The following is a 21,604-nucleotide window of genomic DNA, read 5'->3' as shown; positions in this document are numbered from 1 at the left end:
GTTCAGTGATAGGTGCATGCCATGTACATAGAGCCGATTGAAATGAGACTGTGGCTGGCTGTTAAATTTAAATTGAGGGAGTCTTAATCTAAGCCTTACTCGGTTGCAATGCTGACAATAAGTGTGTTTGTTCACTGAAGGTTGCTAATTGACACTAAAGGAGCTGGGCCCTAATAGCTCAGTCCCAGTGCAATGTATCAATTGAGAGTTTCTACTTGTTACCGAATGGATGGCAATTTGAAAGGGGAAAGAGTGCTTATCTCATGTATAGCGCCGTGAAAAGCTTGGTTTTATTGCAAAAGGAGGCTAGGCAATGCTTGCTTTATAAGTTACGTTTGACACGCGTGCCTCATAGTGAAGTTAAAAATAGCATTGTAATCTCGTGCAGGCTTTCCGGTTGCCGTTGACAAAAATGGTCACTGGTTGTGGTTACTATTGGCTACGTGCGCTTTATTCTGGTGTACAGTATAGTTAAAGTCCCAGAGCTGGGGCACTGTGTGCACGTGTTATGGTTTTAAATACAAGTGCCTCATTCTGGGTGCGCCGGTATACTTGTAAGCCTAGAAAGGCATGCTGGCGATCGTTTGAAACTAGTGAGGCGAAGCGCCCTTCCCGTAATAAAATAGCCGAGATGTTTAAACAGATAAGGCGTTAAGGTAAGCACATTGAACTGGCCATGTAGATTAATTTGTTTAATTTAACTGCCATGCACGGGATTAGGTTTTATGGAGCACACAGCTCAATGGATATATATGCTATGTGGCGCTGCCCCTATAAGGGACGCTCACGCGGCAGGGTGACGTTGCACGCCGCCGCGTGCAGTATAAATAAAAGGGGGCTGCGAATCGAGCAGGAGAACATTAGGAGAGGACTCCGCCCACAGCGACTGGAGCCGGGAGACGAGGTCCTCATCAGGAACAGGCATCCCCATGGAAACTCTCTCTCCCCTACGAACCGGAGCCACTGGACGTGGTGGCCATCAAGGGGTCCATGGTGACAGCTTTGGGCGGGAAGTCGGCTGTTACCTGGAATGTGAGCTTCTTTAAGAAGCTAGGGGACCCCAGAACTGAGCCTCCCCTTGAACCGGACCTGATGGAGGTGCCTGAGGACGGAGGAGGCCAATCCTCCATACCTGCATCCCCCGCCCGGGGAGTGCTGTCGGATGGACTGCCCGTGCCGGAGGTAAGCGGGAAGTACCCCCAGAGGGCTGGGCGAGGGAAACCTGCTTACCTCAGCGATTACGTGTTGGGACACATTTCATGATTAGCCCGTGGGCCCGTAATGTTAATTAAGGGGATCCAGGGTGGTTGTGAATAAAGGGGTGTGTGGGGATTGTTTGAAGTTTTGTGTTGATGTGTTATTTGGTTTGTGATGTTCAGTAGTAAAGTATTGTTGTTTGTCCTCATGGAAAAGGAGGAGTGTGGCCGCTGCCCCTTTAAGAGACAGGCATGCGGCAGCGTGACGTTGCACGCCGCCCCTTTAAGGGACAGGCATGCGGCAGCGTGACGTTGCACGCCGCCGCATGCAGAATAAATAAAGGGGGTGTTCCTGGCCGCGTTAGTGCGACCGGGAAGCCGGAGCAGAGCGGACGTCTCTGTGTGAGTCTGTTAGTGCTGGGGGCTTACGGGCATCGCGAGTGGGGGTCATGGGACACTCCCAACAGTGGCAACGAGGTTGGTGTAATGCCTGGGCCCGGCGGTGAAAGTCACTTCAATTTTTCTTCCTGAAACGGAGATCCTTGAAGATTTTCGCTTCACGCCATAGGCCGTGCAATTACCATGCGGCAGGCGGCCACCTTGGATTTCGGCCGTGGACACTCACTGGGCTCCGGTTTGAACGGTGAGAAGCATCCAGGCCAAATTTTTGGACAAACTGTTAGCGGGCAGTTGTACCTGCACACGCATGCCCAAATTTTGGATTTTTCATGATTTCTGGGCTTCCTACGTTGAGTGAAAGCGAGGTGAAGGGCTGAAATGGCTGGGCCTGCTTAGCCCAAGACCTCCTTGGCTCAATTTTGGGGCATCTGTGCCTGAACACAGCACCACTGCAGCTGAGGATTCATTTCTTCTTCATCATCATCATCATCATCATCACCGCCAGGTTGGACTTTGTATTGCCTGTGTGAGTGTCAGGACTGTGCTGTGGTGGTCGGAGTGAGTTGCGGCCCCCAAGATCCATGCTGGGGGTGCCTGTGCGCTCTAACCCATGAACGGGCCTGGTGACCAGGACGGTGGGCAGCCCGCAGACCAACAGCAGCCTCCAGCCCAGCCCCAACTTCCGGTGCAGCCTCAGGCCCCAGCAGTACTTCAGGCCCCATTGCCTCAGGCTCCACCTGTGGTACAACCGATTGTTCAACCGCCACCTCCTGTCATGGCCCAAGCACGGGCCCCAGCGGCTCTGCAGCACATTCCTGAGTTCGATGTCTCCGGCCCACCATCCAGCCTGGGGCCCAGATGGAAGAGGTGGGTGGACTGCCTCGATATGCATTTTAGGGCCACAATGGAGACGATGACAGCAAGCTTGCCACCATGCTCTATGCGGCAGGACCTGCAGTGCAGGAAATCTTTGAGTCACTACAAACAGGTGATGGCTTCTATGCGGCTGCAAAGACAGCCCTCCAGGATAATTTTCTGCCTCTCGCCAATGCAGACTACGAAAGGTTCGTGATGCTGTCTGCAAGGCAGAAGGAGGATGAGACTTTAGACACTTTTTGTGGCCATCTCAGGCGCCTGTCGCTGGCATGTGCATGGGGTGATGCAGAGGACATGATACGAACGATGCTCATCCAGGCGTGTTCCTCAGGCAAACTGAGATGGCAGGTGCTGAGATAACCAGACCCCACCTGGCTTGCATGCTCGAGCTAGGGCGCTGCCATGAAGTGTCCGAAGCCCGGGCGTCCAGGATGGAGGCTGGCACATGTCCGGTCAAGACCGAGGAAGTGTGTGTGATGTGGCGAGGTGGAAGAGGCATTAGAAGAACTGGATCGGGCCTCCGTGACAGAGGTGGAAGAGTGGGTATGACCTACCCCACCCAGCTGAGTGTCCTGCGCTTGAAGTACATGCGGAAGGTGTGGTCTGGCGGATCACTATTCCCGGGTGTGCAAGGCAGCCCTGCCTGTGATGGTGCCCAGAGGCCCGGTTCGGTCCAGGTTCCTTCGCCAGAATCGCCCACCGAACGTGGCTCAGGTCGACCAGAGCGAGGAGGGTACCCCAGTGGAAGAAGAAGAGGAAGAAGAGGAAGAGAACATTTTCTTCACGTCAAGTGTGGGGGCCCTCAAATCGAAGAACAGGCGACAGCCAAGCTATGTGGTGGCGGTTAACAAGTCACCGGTCCCAGTCCTCGTGGACAAGGGTGTGTCGGTCAATGTGATGGCCCGTGGGCACTAGGACGCAATGGACATGCCTCCCAAACTAGTCAGCCCAAAGGACCGCATCTTTGCCTTCGGTGGTTTGGAACCCATCCTGCTGGACGGTGCCTTCGTAGCCAAGGTGGAGCATGATGGCTCACAGATCACTGCACGCTTCTATGTTACGCCGGTGAGCAAAAACACTCTCCCGAGTTGCGCTGCAGCGGAGGCCCTCGGCATCGTCAGCTTCGCATGTTCAGTGTATCTTGAGGATATCAGCGACCTACTAGACAAGTACTCCGCTCTGTTCAATGGAATTGGACAGATGGCTGGTGACCCGGAGAGGCTGCACATAGATGAATCGGTGCAGCCCATAGCCCTGAAACATTGCAGGGTGCCGTTTCATCCTCGAGAGCAGGTGGACAAAGAGTAGGACAATCTTGTAAACCTCGATATTATCGAGAAGGTAGAGGGTTTGACTCCCTGGGTGTCTCCGATCGTTGTGGCAAGGAAACCTAAGCAACCTGACTCTGTCCGCATCTGTGTCGATATGAGGCTGCCTAACAAGGCCATCAAAAGGGAGAGACATCATACTCCAACAATCGATGACATAATTGCGGAAGTGCAGGGAGCTCGGTTTTTCTCCAAATTGGATCTCCGGGCAGGCTACCATCAGGTGGTCTTGCACCCTGAATCAAGATATATTACGACGTTCACCACCCACCGGGGACTCTACCGCTATAAGAGACTCCGTTCTGGCGTGTCATCGGCAGCGGCCATTTTCCAAAATATTATCCGGGGCGCCCTCGTCGACCTATAGGGCGTCTTGAACATTAGTGATGATATCCTACTGTTCGCCAGAACTGAGGTGGACCACCTGCGCAGGCTGGCAAAGACCTTTGAGAGACTGCAGTCGCTTGGCCTCACCGTTCACAGGGAGTAATGTGAATTTTTGCGCCCATCCATTGAGTTCTTTGGCTTTGTTTTCAAAGAGGGAGGTGTGTTGCCAGATCCTAAGAAGGTCCAGGACATTAAGAAGGCACAACCACCCGAGTCGGTGTCCGATGTGAGGAGTTTCCTCAGCATGGTTACTTACTGCGGACGTTTCATCCAGAACCTCGCCTCAAGATCTGAACCGCTGAGGGCCCTTACAAAGAAGGAGTACACCTGGCATTTGGGCCCCCTCAAGCAGGCGGCGTTTGATGATATTAAGCGTGCTCTTGCGGCTGAGGATACCATGGCGTTCTTCGATCCTGCCCTGCTATCCAAAGTCATTGTGGACGCCAGCCCTTTCGGCCTGGGGGCCGTATTGACACAAGTAGATTGAGATGGGGGTGTTCGTCCTGTGGCCTACGCCAGTAAAGCGCTGTCCGAGACCGAGAAGAGTACTCACAAATTGAGCGTGAGGCTCTGGCGGTACTGTGGGGCTGCAGGCATTTCAGACTCTATGTTCCGGGCCGCCCGGTGACGGTCGTGACAGACCACAAAACCACTGCTTCCCATTCTAGCGGGGTCCTCGTCCAAACCGCCAGCGAGGATAGAGCGGTGGATGCTTGCCCTCCTGGAGTATGGGGTCACTCTGGTGTATCGGCCAGGGGCGAATAATGCCACGGACTATTTGTCCAGACATCCAGGCATGCATGGAGGGGAGGAGCAAGACACATGTGCTGAGGAGGTGGATGATCATGTCCGCATGGTGGTGGAGGCGGCCACTCCTAACGTTATGCCCCTCGAAGACCTAGAGGCAGCAGCAGCGGAAGCCGAATGCTTCCAGATCCTAAAACACTCCATGCAGCAGGGCTCATGGAAGTCAGTGCTGGAATCCCTGGCCGGATGTACTCAAGAGGCCAACACCGGGCTGGAGCAGCTGTGGAAGGTGAGGGAAGAGTTGTCATTCTCGGCATCAGGCCTTCTGCTCAGAGGTGACAGGATTGTCGTCCCCCAGTCAAAGGTGGAAGAAGTTATCACTCTTGCCCACCATGGAAACCAGGGCGCTGCAAAGACCAAGGCCCGGCTAAGGCTCAAGTGTTAGGCTGAATTTCCTAACCTAGTGAGTCCCCCAGCAGCTTTGCTGGATTTTTGGGGTTTATTTTTTTCTCCTGCCAAGAGTGAGACTCTTTTACCCTCACTCTTGGGCATGATTTGAGTGTGTTTCTTTGAATCTAGATGTGTTTAATGGGCTATGGGGTCTTTTACTTCATAGGGCTTCATGTGTTTTTGTGATATGCGTTACACAGCACCCTCAGTGCAGTAACACAGAGGTGTCATAGTGACCCCCCAGTATAGACTCCATACCCTGGGACTGACTACTGTCTCCCGGGGCATGTAAAGTCGCCATTGACTTTACTAGTCTTAAATTCTGAACAGAACCAGTACAAACCATCATATTGTGGACGTACTGGCTGGGGCAATTCAATTGCCCCGGGATCTGTTAGTCGAGGGGGCACGTCTCCGTCCCCCCTGATCGAGTTTTGGCTGGTGGCAGTGGATACTACTTTTTATATTCAACCGCAAATATTTTCCTATGGGATTTCCCATTGTTTTAGGCTACTACCTTTATTTAATTATTTACGGTAGCCTCGAACATACCGCCAGTTTATTTAATTAATATTAATTCTCCGGTTGGTATTTTTTGCCAAAACTTGATTCTAAAATAGCGATTGTGTTCTCTTCTGTGACTCCAACCCAAGTCGAGCCCTTTGTTCCACTTTTTGGCGGGCTTCTCCACAGAAGCCCTCCAAAGTGGTGCCACTCTGTCTGGGGTACTTAGGAGGGGTGGAGGGGAATTTAGGCACCCTGGACTGAGTTGCCTAGGCAACTCAAGTCGCACTCCGTCCTGATTGGCCCAAGTGGTGAGCCGGCATGTGTGAGTGACAGCTAGACTGAGCGAATGGGGGTTTTCTGCATAAAAGCAGGGCTTTGGGGACTGGAACTTCAGAAGTCGCCACAGGACCTAAGAATCCGATGAGGGAGAAGCTGAGCCGACCTGCCACGACACCACCACCGGTGGAGCCCTGCTGGACCGTCTCACCACTTTTCCCAACGACAGAGGAGATCTCCCGCCGGAGAGTCTTCTTCCTTTGACTGGTGGGGATAACCAGTTTCACCGTCTTTTCGCCTTTCCGATGTACCTCATGGCCGCCTTGCCTGTGCCAAGCACCCCGGCAACCGGGATACCACGTTTTACCATGACCGCGAACAAAGGTACCACCTTTAACCGGAAAACTCCGTGGCTGGTTTCTTCCCTGGTAGTGCAACGACCTTCATCTTTCCTCCAAGTCGAGATCTTCTCTTCCCGTGGACGACGACGCGACTTGCACTCACTGCCAGGAACACCTGCCACCGCTGGAGGATCCTTCCCACTTAAGGTACCGTGTCCTGCCAGGCTTCCCTTGCCACCGACTGTACGAGGTAGATTTAGCCCCCGGCTTTCGAACCTGGGTTAGCCTGGGACACCCTGGCTAAACTTTCCTAAGCCCTCTAAACTCTTTTTGAACCCTCTGCAAGACTTTCAAAGCTTAGTGTAACTGTGTGATCTTGGGCGCATTTGTGCTCTGCTCTCTCTAAGAGTGGGCCCAGCCTTTGGACTTTGGCTCACCAGTGACTTTTGCTCTTCTGCCTTGCTAATAGTGTTCCTGAATCTTAGAGTGGTGTACCTTTCCATAATCTGTCTTTTTCCCTCCCTTTCTCACAAACTTATTGGAGTGCCATCTAGTTAAGCGCTCACCTCTGTATGAAAATAAGTGGTGTTTTACTGTGACTTATCTGATAAGGAAAAAGGGGTGTATATATATTACAATAGTAACTGTGTTTAGAATATTTTACAATAAGAGTGCTGGAGTGTTTCAAACAGTGTGTTTTTAAATAAATAATTATATACTTTGATACCAAAGCTCTGGTCAGTGTTTGCTTGTATTATTGTGCCTGAGTGCCTATTGTGTATACTTTGCATACTGCCCAACTCTTCTTGAGAGAAGTCTGACTGCTCAGCCACAGCTACCAGGTAAATCTGGGTGGTACAGACTGCTACCAAGTGGGTTTACTGCCAACACCTGTAGTCTTAAATCTTTTGCAGTGTTCCCTAAGGGAACTGCACAGGTTTCTGCCTAACATCAAGGTGTGGTTTCCCGAGTTAGAACGCAAAGTGGATGACTTTGTGGCTTCCTGTGTCTGGTGCCAGGCAGCGTCCCCTCTGCAAAGAGAACCGGCCATAGAGGCGATGCCTCGGGGGACGCGGCCCTGGGAGGTGGTACACGCAGACTTTGGATCTACGACGCTGGGTACCCACTTCCTGGTGGTCGTGGGTGAATACTCAAGGTATCCAGAGGTAGAGTTCGTGGACTTGGTGGCCTTTGAGCACGTGGTGGTGGCCGTTGAGAAGGTGTTTGCGGCCCATGGATTTCCCCATACCCTGTGCTACGACAATGGGGCGCCATTCCAAAGCGAGCGGTTCTCTGAACTGATGGAGGTATATGGGGTACAACACAGGAAGATCACCCCCCTCTGGCCGAGGGCGAATGGCGAGGCCGAGAGGCTAATGAGGACACTAAACAAAACCTTCAGGTTTGCCCAAGGCCAAGGACAGTGTCTGCAGAGGGCCCTTTACCAGTTCCTGCGTGTGTATCGCACCACCCGCATGCCTCCACGGGGGTGGCACCGGCTGAAGCGCTGTTTAAACGATGCCCCTGAGGGTTGCTGCCCGAGGTGGGGGAGAAGGAGCCTGGGGTTATTGACGATCAGCAGGTGGAGATGGACCGGCGGCTGCGAATCGAGCAGGAGAACATTAAGAGAGGACTCCGCCCACAGCGACTGGAGCCGGGAGACGAGGTCCTCATCAGGAACAGGCATCCCCATGGAAAGCTCTCTCTCCCCTACGAACTGGAGCCACTGGACGCGTTGGTCGTCAAGGGGTCCGTGGTGACAGCTTTGGGCGGGAAGTCGGCTGTTACCTGGAATGTGAGCTTCTTTAAGAAGCTAGGGGACCCCAGAACTGAGCCTCCCCTTGAACCGGACCTGATGTAGGTGCCCGAGGACGGAGGAGGCCAATCCTCCATACCCACGTCCCCCACCCGGGGAGTGCTGTCGGATGGACTGCCCGTGCCGGAGGTAAGCGGGAAGTACCCCCAGAGGGCTGGTCGAGGGAAACCTTCTTACCTCAGCGATTACGTGTTGGGACACATTTCATGATTAGCCCGTGGGCCCGTAATGTTAATTAAGGGGATACAGGGTGGTTGTGAATAAAGGGGTGTGTGGGGATTGTTTGAAGTTTTGTGTTGATGTGTTATTTGGTTTGTGATGTTCAGTAGTAAAGTATTGTTGTTTGTCCTCATGGAAAAGGAGGAGTGCGGCGCTGCCCCTTTAAGGGACAGGCATGCGGCAGCGTGACGTTGCACGCCGCCCAGTGCTTTAAGTGGGCCGGGGCCTGCTGGGGCCGGGCCCCGGCAGTCTCCAAAAAGTGGGGCTGAGCCGGGGCCCCCGACCTCATCACGCCATGGCAGGACGCATTATCCCGCCGCGGCCGCAGCCGCGACGGGAGATGCGCCCACCACTTTAACGTCAGGCAAGCTGACAGAAGTGCCAGCCAGGCACACCGTTACTGTGCCTGGCTGGCACTTCCGTCAGTCACTGTAACTTTCTCTGATGACCCCTCATCTGAGGGGCCATCAGAGGAAGCTAGAGTCCTTTAGTTTTCCCTCGCCAGGTCACTGACCCTCAGCGAACCCGCGGGCTCCATGATCAAATATGCAGATTAGATCACGGAGCCCGCGGGTTCGCAGAGGGTGAAAGACGCCTCAGGGTCTGTGATCTCTGCTCAGAGCAGAGATCACTGAGCTCAAGGCGCCTTTCTCCTTTGGCAAGGCTTTATAAAAGATGCCTTCAACTGTGTACGTTTAAGCCATCTTTTATAAACGTAGAAATATTTCTATGTTTATAACAGACTGCTTGAATCGTACACAATTCAAGGCATCTTTTATAAAGCTTTGTCGACGGACAAAGCCACCTTGGGTTTTGTCCGTCCTCAACGCTTTATAAAAGATGCCTACTTTTCAAGCCGTCTTTTATAAACATAGACATATGTTACAAATGTCTATGTTTATAAAAGACAGCTTGAAAAGTACACAGACCATAGCAAGGTAAGCACACAAGTGTGCGTAATTTACTATGCTTTGTGCACTTACAAGCCACCTTTTATAAACATAGAAATATGTAACATTGCTATGTATATAAAAGAAGGCTTGAAAAGTCACAAACCATAGTAGTACGCAAACAAATATATAAATGCTCAAATACATTTATATATTTGTTTGCGCACCTTACTACGATTTGTGCACTTTTAGGCCACTCCCACAATGGAAGCCACGACCCCAAACGAGGGCCCCCCCTCAATTTCTTACCCCACTTAAAGCACTGACGCCGCCGTGTGCAGTATAAATAAAGGGGGCGTTCCCGGCCGCGTTAGTGCGACCGGGAAGCCCGAGCAGAGCGGACGTCTCCGTGTGAGTCTGTTAGTGCTGGGGGCTTACGGGCATCGTGAGTGGGGGTCATGGGATACTCCCAACACGGTAGTGTATTTTTCTGACTGATAGCACTATTATTGTAATGCCTTATCTGTTTAGTCATCTCGGCTATTTTATTACGGGAAGGGCGCTTTGCCTCACTAGTTTCAAACTATCGCCAGCATGCCTTTCTAGGCTTACAAGTATACCGGCAACCGGCGCACCCAGAATGATGCACCTGTGTTTAAAACCCTTGGTGTGAGATGAGAGTGTGATGAGCTATAACAACAAAGAGTGCACAAAGTCCACTGAAATCGATTTAACCAAAAAGAAAAAAGAAAAGTGGAGAAACACAATGGCAGCAGCAAGCATGCAACCACCTCTACCGTTTCTTGCAGAATTAGGTCCTCCCTCAATATTGTGGCCCACGTAGAAAAAAGGTTTTGACACTTACCTGGTGATTGTTGAGGAAGGAGGACAATGTACCACCCTTAGAAAAGAGCTCATTTTACTTCATTACCAGGGCACAGAGGGACATAGCGTTTTTCGATGAGCTGCCTGGTCCAGAGGATGAAGGGGCAGGAGACATGGACAAATATAAAAGGGCTACAAAAATGCAAACCCATTTTCAATCCATTTCAGAAAAATTACCTTGGAAAGACACACATTTTTCATAAGAGTTCAAGATCAATTAGTGAGATGCACTAATAACCCAAAAATAAAGGAAATACTATTAAGAAAGGATACATCATTGAATGAAGCTACTGCACTGGCATACAGCATTGAACTAACCATCAAACAAATAAAGTTGACAAAACAGAAACGTCCATCAAGTATAACGGTAATACAAATGCAGAAAGTAATAAGGAGTCAAAGTGTTTCAAATGTGGGAGTTTTTGGCATACAGCTAGCAGATAATTTTTCCAACCAAAAATGCTTCATATTTAAAGTGCAAACGCAAAGGACATTTTGCAAGCATTTATAGAGACAATGGAAATCATTATCCGTCGGAAAGGAAAATTCAGTCCATTGAAGAAGAGAACCTAGAGCAGAGCAAGCATATCTATGAAAATGTAGCGTTAGCAGGAAATAAAGGGTCATTGGACACTGTTCTTCTGGATAGCTAGAGTATTGTGATGAAAGTGGATAGTGACTCGCCGTGGACAATAGTTTCCAAAGCAACCTTTGTGTACACCTTAGGAAGAAACATGAGGGAACGCCTTCTTCCAGACATCAAACCGTTGGCTTAGGGTGAGATCAAGAGAGACTTAGTACGAAAATGATGTGCGCAAATGATAAGCAAAGGAAAGAGTTGTCGAGCCTGGTTATACACTGCAGTAAAAGGATCAACCCTTTTAGGTTCAAAGGAACATGAGGTAGTCCATATTCGTATAGAAGCGGCTGCCAATGAACCAGTTACTATTGCTGAAGTCCTGAACAGCTGGACTGAAGACTACCCAGACGTTTTATCAGAGAGTGTAGATGAATTTAAGGTCTTTGTACATCACATTAAAATGAAAGGAGCAGGTCCTGTAGTACCTAAGGTTCGCTCTGTGTCGCACAATATGAGGGAAGCCTTAAAATCTGAATTGGACATAATGCTAGAGAGGAGTCATGCAGCATATCGAAATTTTGGAGTGGTTGGTTCCAGAGGTGTTAAGTCACCAAAGCAAATGGGAAATTGAGGGTCTGTGTGGACCTTAAGAGACCTCAATCGAAATATTTGGGTAGACAGAAATCCATTACCCAATATAGCAGAATCTCTCACAACACTGGGTAGAGCAAACAATATAAAGTGTGATAGATGTGTCTTCTGCTTATCACAAGGTCAAACAGTCAGAGGAGTTCCAGAACCAAACATCTTTTATTACCCGGGAGGAGGCGTTTAAGTTTTGCTAAATGCCATTTGTTATGGCTTGGAAAAGGTTACAGAATGGTTGGTCTTCCAGGATGATGTACTGGCTTAAGGTTGTTCAAGGGAGGAGCATGAATATTTGAGGAGGATATTGGACAGGCTGAAGATGAATGGGCTCACAATACAAAGGGAAAAGTGTAAAATAAGTGTGGCGTAAGTGAAATATCTGGATCACAAGATTTCAAGCAAAGGTACACGTTCCAAAAAGACAAACAGCAACTACGTTCATTTTTGGGGCTGGTTGAATATCATCATTAATCTGCAAGAGCGTTCACCATCAAGTCAACTTCACTGAGAGCCTTACTCAAGAAAGGAGTGAAATGTGTCTAGTCAGAGCAATGCCGTGCAGCATGGACTAGATAACTGAAGATATTATAAATGTATTCATATTTTATTTTGCTTCTATAGTGCCTGACGTCAAGGCACTTTACAAAAGTTAATGAATTGGTACAATAATAGTTAAGAAAGCCAATAAAAACAGAATACTAAAGAAGAAAACGAAGAAAAGAAACCATCAAGAAAACATGAACAGATGATCCAGATAAGCTGTCAGGATAAAAGTCAAGCAACATGAGCAGTTGTTACGAGACACAAGACCAGCCATCCCTCAGCCAAAAAATCAACAAGACCAGTCCAGGAACCCAAGTGATGAACTGAGGATAGGGGCTTGCAAATGAATAAAAAGTCTCACATTCACAAACCCAAACTGATGAAGTATAAAAAGTCAGGGCACCAGCCCCCAGTACTCCAGCCCCATCATTACCGAATTCCCAATCTGGACAATGGACCAGCCTCACAGTGAATGGTAGTGGAGCTGGGTTGGGAGCAACTTTACCTCAGAGCACAGATAGGGAAGGTGAGCAGATCGGAGTATTTGCCTCTAGGCCACTAAGGGGGACACAAAATAATTCAGTGGTGGAAAGGGAAGCATTTGCTGTGTTTGGGGCAATTTATTATTTTACATTCTACCTATTGGGGTGCCGCTTTATGGTAAGATTGGACCACAAACCTCTTGTACAAGTGTTCTCTAGTAGGTGGTGGTAGTGTATTTTGCCATAGATATCCAGGTGTTTTTTAGGATTGCAAATGTAAAATTTTGAAGTTGTGTATCTGCCAGGGAAGAGAAATGCAGTGGCAGATTGTTATTCTCGGTTGCCATTCCTGCATTCTATGTCTGAAGAGTCTTTCTCCGAAAGGGAAAGGTAGTTGTGGCTGATGTTTGAGGTGGCAGTGAGTGTAGATGAATGGGAATAAGCAGAAGAGAATAGGGTATGTTGTGTTAACGAGTGGGCGGTGGGGGTTGGCTAGATAGAGAGATGTTATAAAGGGAATTTGACGTATGGCATGAGAGAAAGAATGAGTTAAGCATATATGTGAGGGAAAGTTAAGGAGAAGAAGCAAAATTGTTACGCCTAATGAGCTGTGGGACAAGGTTATTGATTTGGCTCATAAAGGCCATTTCAGATGCAGCATCACTAAAAGGAGGATAAGAGAGTTATTGGTGGTCCAACATGGTTTCTATGATGGATAGGATAATCAGACAATGCTTGCAATGTGGGTTCAGTGATAAAACGAAATTTCTGAGAGAAACACCCCTTGTTCCTGCGCAAGTACCATCAAATCCCTGGTTGAAAGTAGCGATTGGTCTAATAGGACCAGTTCGAGGATTATATAAAGGATTCATATACACATCAATGCTAGTTGATTAAAACTCAAAGTGATTGGGGTGGATAGCAGTGACAGAGGCCACTACTATAGAAATACACATTTTAGAGTCTGTAGTTTTAGAGAAGGTTTCCTAAAGAAATAGTGACTGACAACGGAGCGCTGTTTCTATCTTTCCGGCCTCACTAGCTTTGACATTAAGGACACGTGCATTGACATGTACCAACCGAGGGGCAATGTTCTGGTAGAGAGGATTAATAGACTGATCAAGAGTGGGACACAATTAGCACTCAGAGCTAAGGTTTCTTGGGGAGGGGGGGTTCTAATGATTTGATCATATTGTACGACGCAACATTTGGTAATTAACGTTTCTCCATATGTGTCATTTAAAGGGAGAAAAGCGGGCACGTCACTTTGTCCAGGATGGTTGGGTCTTGCTGTTACTTCACCGGTGAACAGGCACAAGATCATGCATGTAATTGAAGGTCAGAAAAGAGACAAGGAATACTTTGATAAAGAACAAAAGGTCAGAGAGAAAATGGAAGGTTGGAGATTGGGAGTTGATAACTAATCCCAGAATAAATATCAAATGTCAAGGTAATAAGTTTCTAGAGCTTAAAAGAATAGCAGCAGTGAGGCATGATGTGGCGATTGTGAACGGAGGGGAAGTGTGGACAGTGGGGAAATTGGTTCATTAAAATCCCAGTTAAGTGAGATATTTGAAGTGAATAAGAGAGTGAGTGAAGGTAAAGTTGTGACTGGAGAACCCAATAGCGTTGGGTAGGTTGATGACAGTGTAAGAGACCGTGGTAGAGGGGATATAGATCACAAATCCCCTGTTGGCCAGGAGATTAATATGGAGAGAAGGTACAGTGCCTGTGAATAGAGGGTACCCAAATGGTTTGTGGGTTTTGAATGCAATCGGAGCTTAAGGGTGCACACAGCCTTCTCCAGCACATTGTTGAAAGTTATCTTCACTGACTTAAGTTAAATTCATTTGAGTTTTGTATATAGTTGTTGTGTTTCGGGGATGGAGATATTTTGTAGTGGATTCTAATCCTCTAGTGGAATATTATCAGGGGCAGTTAACCTGGGTTATGGATCTGCTTCCAAGGGAGTTGGGAAAACCCTGACCTTTTGGAAGCAGAGACCATGACAGTACCCCCCTCAAGGCCCCTCCCGAACCGGGCTTCTCCGGGGGTTTTGGCTTGTCAGGAAATGTTCGGTGAAATCTTTTGATTAGGCGAGGAGCGTGGACATATTCAGCAGGTTCCCAGGATCTCTCTTGGGGGCCGTAGCCTTTCCAGTCAATTAGGTAGAATAGTTTAGATTTGGAGATCTTGGAGTCCAGAATGCTTTTGACTTCAAACTCGAGTTCTCCATCAACTAGGATAGGTTTTGGAGATTTGGTTAGTCGGGTTTGAGGTTGCACGGGTTTTAATAGAGAGACGTGGAAGACCGGATGTATCTTCATGTGCGGGGGCAAGTCCAACTTGACCGCTACTGGGTTTACTATGGTAGTGATGGAATAGGGACCAAGGTATCTTGGGTTGAATGTGCGTGGCCCTTTTAGAGATAGATATTTGGTGGATAACCAGACTTGATCCCCTATTTGGTAGTGAGGGGCTTCCTTCCGATGTTGATCTGCTCCTTTCTTGTATTGTTCTTTAGCCCTTTGAAGGTGAGAAACAGCTTCCTTAAAGGCTTGGGTGATTGTAGAATGCAGGTAGTCTACTGCTGGTGTTTCAAGATCTTGGAGGGGATCCAACTCCGAGGTTCGAGGGTGACTGCCGTACAAAAGAAAAAACGGGGTTTTCCCAGTTCCCGAATGGACAGAGTTATTGTAGGCATACTCGGCTATCCAAAGGATATCTTTCCAAGTTTTTTCAGTTTGTTGCAGCATGCAGCGTAAATACTGTTCCAGAGTTTGATTGGTCCTCTCGGTTTGTCCGTCGGTCTGAGGGTGGTGACTGGTCGATAGTCTCACATCAATTTGAGCCGACCGACAGCAACTTCGCCAAAAATGAGAAATAAATTGACTACCTCGATCCGAAATTAGAACCGAAGGAAAACCGTGCAGTCGGACGATGTTTTCGAGAAATTCTCGGGCCAGAGTTGCTGCTGTTGGCAAGCCTTTGAGCGGAATGAAATGCGCCATCTTGGAGAATAAGTCCACGATTACTAGAATCGTATTGTATCCGGAGCATGGAGGTAGATCGGTGATGAAGTCCATAGAAAGCGTATGCCAAGGGCGAGGTGGGATGTCAATAGGGCGTAAGAGGCCTGCTGGTCTTTCCTTTAGACTCTTGTTTTGGGCGCATACTCCACAGGACATTATAAAGTCTCTGATATCTTTTTTCCAAGACGGCCACCAGAAGTAGCGCTTGATCTTTTCTGAGGTCTTAGCTATACCGGGATGACCTTCCATTAAAGAGTCGTGATAACAAGAGATTACTTTTTTCTGTAAATCTGTGCTGGGTAGGTATAATCGTTCTTGGAAATACAATAAGTTGTCCTTTACTGCAAAGTCCTTTCCCTGCAGATGCCAATTCTGTATGTCTGCTGGAGTTACAAGTTGCCTGGCTTTATCCTTAACTTCCTCTATGGTATCTGTGGCGATTACACCCAGAATTCTTTGTTCGGGAATGATTGGTACAGGTTTAGGGTTGATCAAGTGTTCTTCCACTCCCATCCGAGAAAGGGCATCGGCTTTACCGTTCTTTGTACCAGGTCGATAGGTAATTATGAAGTCAAACTCGGCAAAGAATAACGCCCAACGGAGTTGTCTAGAGGATTGGGCTTTTGCGGTTTTCAAATATTGCAGGTTTCGGTGATCCATAATCACAGTAACGGTGTGTCGGGCCCCCAGCAGATAATGCCGCCAAGCCTTAAAGGCAGACTTGATAGCCAGAAGTTCCTTGTCAGTAATCGTGTAATTGACTTCAGGAGGCGAGAATTTGCGGGACCAAAATGCCACGGGATGCAACTGATTGGTTACCGGGTCCTTTTGTGATAGAACTGCCCCCATGGCAAGGCTTGAAGCATCAGTTTCCACGATGTAGGGGAGTTCGGGGCGAGGGTGTTTTAAGATTGGAGATAAATTTAGTCTTCAAATCCTGGAAAGCTTGTTCCGCCTCGGTAGACCATTCAAAACGTTTGTTTTTCTTTAACAAGGCAGTGATGGGCTGGACTATTCGAGAGAACTCGGGGATAAACCTGCGGTAAAAGTTAGCGAAGCCTAACACGCTTTGCACACCTTTTACGGAGGATGGTGATGGCCATTTGAGAACTGCATCGACCTTCTTTGAATCCATACGCACTCCACCAGGTGATAATATGAATCCCAAGAATTCAACTTCAGTCACGTTGAAAACACATTTTTCCAACTTAGCGAAAAGTTTGTGTTGACGCAATCTTTCGAGGACCATTTTCACGTGTTTCCGATGTTCAGATTCCGATGAAGAATAAACGAGAATGTCGTCGATGTAAACAACAACACACACATCTATGAGCTCTCTGAGGACATCGTTCATAAAATATTGAAAGGCGGCTGGGGCATTGCAAAGTCCGAAGGGCATGACCTGATATTCAAATAGCCCATACTTGGTGCGGAAGGCCGTCTTCCATTCATCGCCCTCTTTTACTCGTACCAAGTGGTAAGCTCCTCTAAGATCCAGCTTTGTATATATGCATGCTTTTCTGACTTGGTCCAGGAGTTCAGGGATCAAAGGTAACGGATATCTATTCTTAACGGTGATCTGGTTCAGGGAGCGATAATCGATACAAGTTCTAAGGTCTCCTTCCTTTTTTGGAACGAAGAACAAAGCTGAAGAGGCAGGGGACTTGGAAGGACGAATAAACCCATTTGCCAGGTACTGATCCAGGTATTGTCGAAGGTGAAGGTTCTCAGGCTCGGTGAGGGCATAAATTCTACTACAAGGAGGAGTAGATCCAGGTATCAGGTCTATCTGGCAGTCATAAGACCTATGAGGAGGTAGAGAGTTAGCCTGCTCCTTCCGGAAAACATCTTGGTATTCTAGGTATTCGGGAGGTAACTGGGGAGTCTAAGAAATTGCTGCCAGTGCAACACCAGGTGGAGGGTGACAAGTAGAGACACATTCTGGAAACTGGACCGTTCTTGCTCGCCAATCGATCAGAGGATTGTGTTTCTCTAACCAAGGTAGTCCTAGAATAATCTGGAACTGAGGGGCCTTGATCACATCGAACACGATCTTCTCATGGTGTCCATCTTGACTTACTAGCGTCACCTCTTGAGTGGTATGCGTTACTGGCCCGGAGGCTATCTCCGTACCATCCACCGTAGTAATGACGTCCTTTACAGCCTTGGGACAAAGAGTTAGATTCATCCTCAAAACCATTTCATGATCCACATAATTGCCGATGGCACCGCTGTCGACGTAAGCTTCAATTGCATGTAATCGATCCGGATTATCAGGGCTAATGAGGACCATAGGTATCACGAAATGCGAGGTCACGGAACTGGTTTTCACGCTCGGCAAGAGGACCTCTATTCTTGTCGGGCGAGGTCGTTTCCCTGCTCAGAGTTTGTAACTGTGGTAACTGCAGCTCCTACTGCCTTCTTGGCAGGTTTCACCGGACAGTCTCGAAGAAAGTGCCCTGAGTTTCCGCAATATAGGCATAATTGCAACTGTTTTCTCCTTTCCCGCTCCCTTTGTGTTAGAGGACCTTTCAGACCCCCTATTTGCATGGGTTCCCCGGAGTCTACTCCTTTGGATGGAGTTGGCGGTTTGGAAAATACTCGAGCATCAAACTTGGAACGATCGGCCTTCCTGTTCTGCAGTCTGTGATCTATTTGAACGACCAAGTCTATATAATCCGAACAGTCTTGTGGGGGATTCACTACTTGGGCTAAAACGTCTTTGAGCTCTCCACGTAGACCTCTATAAAACAGCGTAATCCTTTTGTCCTCAGGCCATTGAGTTTCCACTATTAGTCTATTGAAAGATGCAATATAAGCCAAAAGGTCTTGATTACCCTGTCGCAACGAAAGAAGCTCATTGTCCAAGGCCTGCCCCTGTGCATGTCTTGCGAACAGTTTTTTCATACTAAGCTGAAAGGCTTGAAAATCATGGAGAACCGGATCATCTTGATTAACTAGAGGGATCAACCAGTCTGCCGCATTGCCACTAAGGTACGAAAGTACAAAAGCTACTTTAGCTTGATCAGTTGGAAAGGCTGCTGGCCGGCATAAGAAGTGCAACCAGCACTGATTGATAAATACCGCAAACCTCTTTGGGTCACCAGAAAATCGTTCGGGCGGAGCCAGAGGTACATTCCCAGGTAGGTTGATCTGTACTGGATTCATAGAGGATGTTGAAGGAAGATTTGCCCCTGATGCGGGTAGCGGGGTCTGTCCGGCTTGTGACTGAAGCAATTGTCTAGCAAGATCATCTGTTCTCTCCTTGGAAATAATTAGTTCCCTTCTTAGAGCGTTCGTTTCCTGACGAGCTGCATGCACTTCTGCCCTTAGTTCCCCAAGTAACCGGGCTAGGTGGTCAGTATCCGAGGTTTCCATAGCGCCTGGGCGAGAGTTTTGCGGTAGGCTTTGCGTTCTGTAACGCTCACCTGATTCTCGCAGAGGCGCCGGTCTTGACTGGGCGACTACCGTATCTTCAAAGGTGATGTGCAGCACCCGGTTGGCTCTTTGGGCTGGACCTCTGTGCCCTGTTTGCCTGACATGCAGAGAAGATGTCTGCAGATAGAAAATACGGGGTTAATGAACTGGGGTTATTGGGGTGTCCCTATCTCTTTCCTCTTCTCCTCTCCTGTAGACCCCCACAGGTTAACGCTCTCACCTTAGGTAAGTGAATCCTGAGCTCTCCATCTGCCTCGGGGCAGGGTGCTGTAACCAGTTTCTTCACTGGATAGGTAGCGCAGGCCTCTTGACTTCAGAGGACTGCTGTCCGTCGTTTACCGCACGAACTGTAAGTTTCGATTAACTCAAATGTCTTTAAAGTCTTTAATAATGATGTCTCTTGTTTTGCAGGGTTCCGGCGATGGCGGATGACGGGCTGAAGTGAGTTGAAGATGGAGCCCGTGTGATGAATAGAAGCGCCTGGAAGCACGTAAGTAAGCGCTTGTTGCCAGCTTCACGATGCGCTCTAACTGTCTTTTATTTTGCAGGTACAAGTTCGGAGCGGCTGCAGGGTGCCGGGAAACCCACTGGGTTAGATGTGGAAAGGAGTAATGGCACGTGAGTATTAAAGTTCCCCAATGTTTTTAAACGCACCTTGTTTTGTCTTTCAGATGCAGGATGCAGCGCCGACGGCCTCCGGAGCGTGCGAAGAGTTGGTAAGCTTTTGTCTTTCAGATGCCGGAATGCAGTGTGAAGACCTCCGGAGCGCACGAAGAGTAGGTAAGCCTTTGCCTTTCAGATGCCGGAATGCTAACCTGTTCTTTCTTGTCTTTATAGGAGTTGCTGAAGACTGGATTCAGGATGGTAAGCCTTTTTCCTTAGGCCCAGGACCGGATGCAGAAGACACGATGAGCGTTCTGCTGCAGAGGGTGCAGAATAACGCAAAGCAAGATTCATCCACCGGGTGTGGTTTAAATAGCCTCCTGTAGTGCTTAGGTGTCTCCTTCCACAGCCACGCCTAAGTAAGAAAAGAGTTCCTGGTAAGAAAAGAGTTCCTGCCTTCCAGAAGAGTTCCAGTGTTCTGAATCTAGGGAGTGGCTCCAGCCCCACCCAACAGGAAAAGTAGTTCCAAACAGAAGAGGATCAGAGACTCAACTGGCAGGCAAGTAAGCAGCATGATCTGCTGCAGGTAAGTCCACCCAAGCATTATGAGCCCGGCGCTTCCAGCGCTGGGACTGGGCATATTTATGAGCCTGGTGCCACTGGCGCCAGGACTGGGTCCAAAAGGTCCCAATTGGGACTGGTTGGCACTCGGAACCTGGGTTATGGATCTGCTTCCAAGGGAGTTGGGAAAACCCTGACCTTTTGGAAGCAGAGACCATGACAGGTTTTGAATGCAATCGGAGCTTAAGGGTGCACACAGCCTTCTCCAGCACATTGTTGAAAGTTATCTTCACTGACTTAAGTTAAATTCATTTGAGTTTTGTATATAGTTGTTGTGTTTCGGGGATGGAGATATTTTGTAGTGGATTCTAATCCTCTAGTGGAATATTATCAGGGGCAGTTATAGAAGGAGATTGAGATGAGGAAGTTGTAGGAAGATGGCGTGTAGTCGTCTACAGATGGCGTGTAGTAGCTGTCAATTAATAAACTATGGTTACACTCAGTAACCATGTGGGGCCAGCGATTCCTATGTATGCTCTGAGGCTGTCCCTGTTCAGAGTCTCCGCTTTCCAGTACCGAAGGAATAATGGCCTGCTCCTGCTTCCTCAGCTCTTCCCTGCAGTCTTCTATTAGCTGTGCTTTCCCTGCTCATATTACCCTATCCAGTGCATCTATCTCTGCTATTAGATCTTCCACTTACCATTGGTAGCCCTCCCACCACTCCTCTTTCCCTTTATACCCCCCTCTGGTCTAAATGTTCCTCCTCCCACTCTATTTTCGTTATCGTTCTGTGTAACCCTTTGGGCACTTCTTTTCACAGGTCTCCTTATCACCCTGTTCACTTATTCTCGGTGGTCTGTCACCACTTTCCTGATCACCTTGTTCACTCCTTCTGGCCCCTCTGCCACCACTCTCCTGATCACTGTATTCACCCTTCTTGCACCTTTATTACTGCTCTCCTGATCACCTTCATCCCTTTGGGCACAACGTTCTCCACTTGTCAGACCTTTTTCTCTATTACCTTCATCACTTTGTGAACAACTTTCCCCTCTTTCCAGATCTCTGCCAACATCACAACCATCATTATTATTATTATTATCACTTTCTTCACCCATTTGGGAATAACGTTCTCTCAGGTCACCTTTACTATTTTCACTCAGTCACTCCTTGCCAGAAGCTCCTTAGTTCGATCTCCTGGGCCTTTCCTCTTGGTTCCAGTGTCACCCAGCCTTCTGGACCTTACATCCAACCTTTTGGGCTCTACTGCCACTGCAGGACCTTCTGCTCCATCCTCAAGCCTTCTTCAAAACTGCTTATGTATTCTGTGTCTGGTCACTTGCAGATACTCCAAACGCTTCCCCTAAGATTGCCCCACCTCCCAACCTCTCTGTGGTGAAAGG

Source organism: Ambystoma mexicanum, chromosome 2q, assembly GCF_040938575.1.
Source record: "Ambystoma mexicanum isolate Mex_15411 chromosome 2q, UKY_AmexF1_1, whole genome shotgun sequence".
Lineage (NCBI taxonomy): Eukaryota > Metazoa > Chordata > Amphibia > Caudata > Ambystomatidae > Ambystoma > Ambystoma mexicanum.
The sequence above is the reverse complement of the archived record's forward strand: the minus strand, read 5'-3'. Positions refer to the sequence as shown.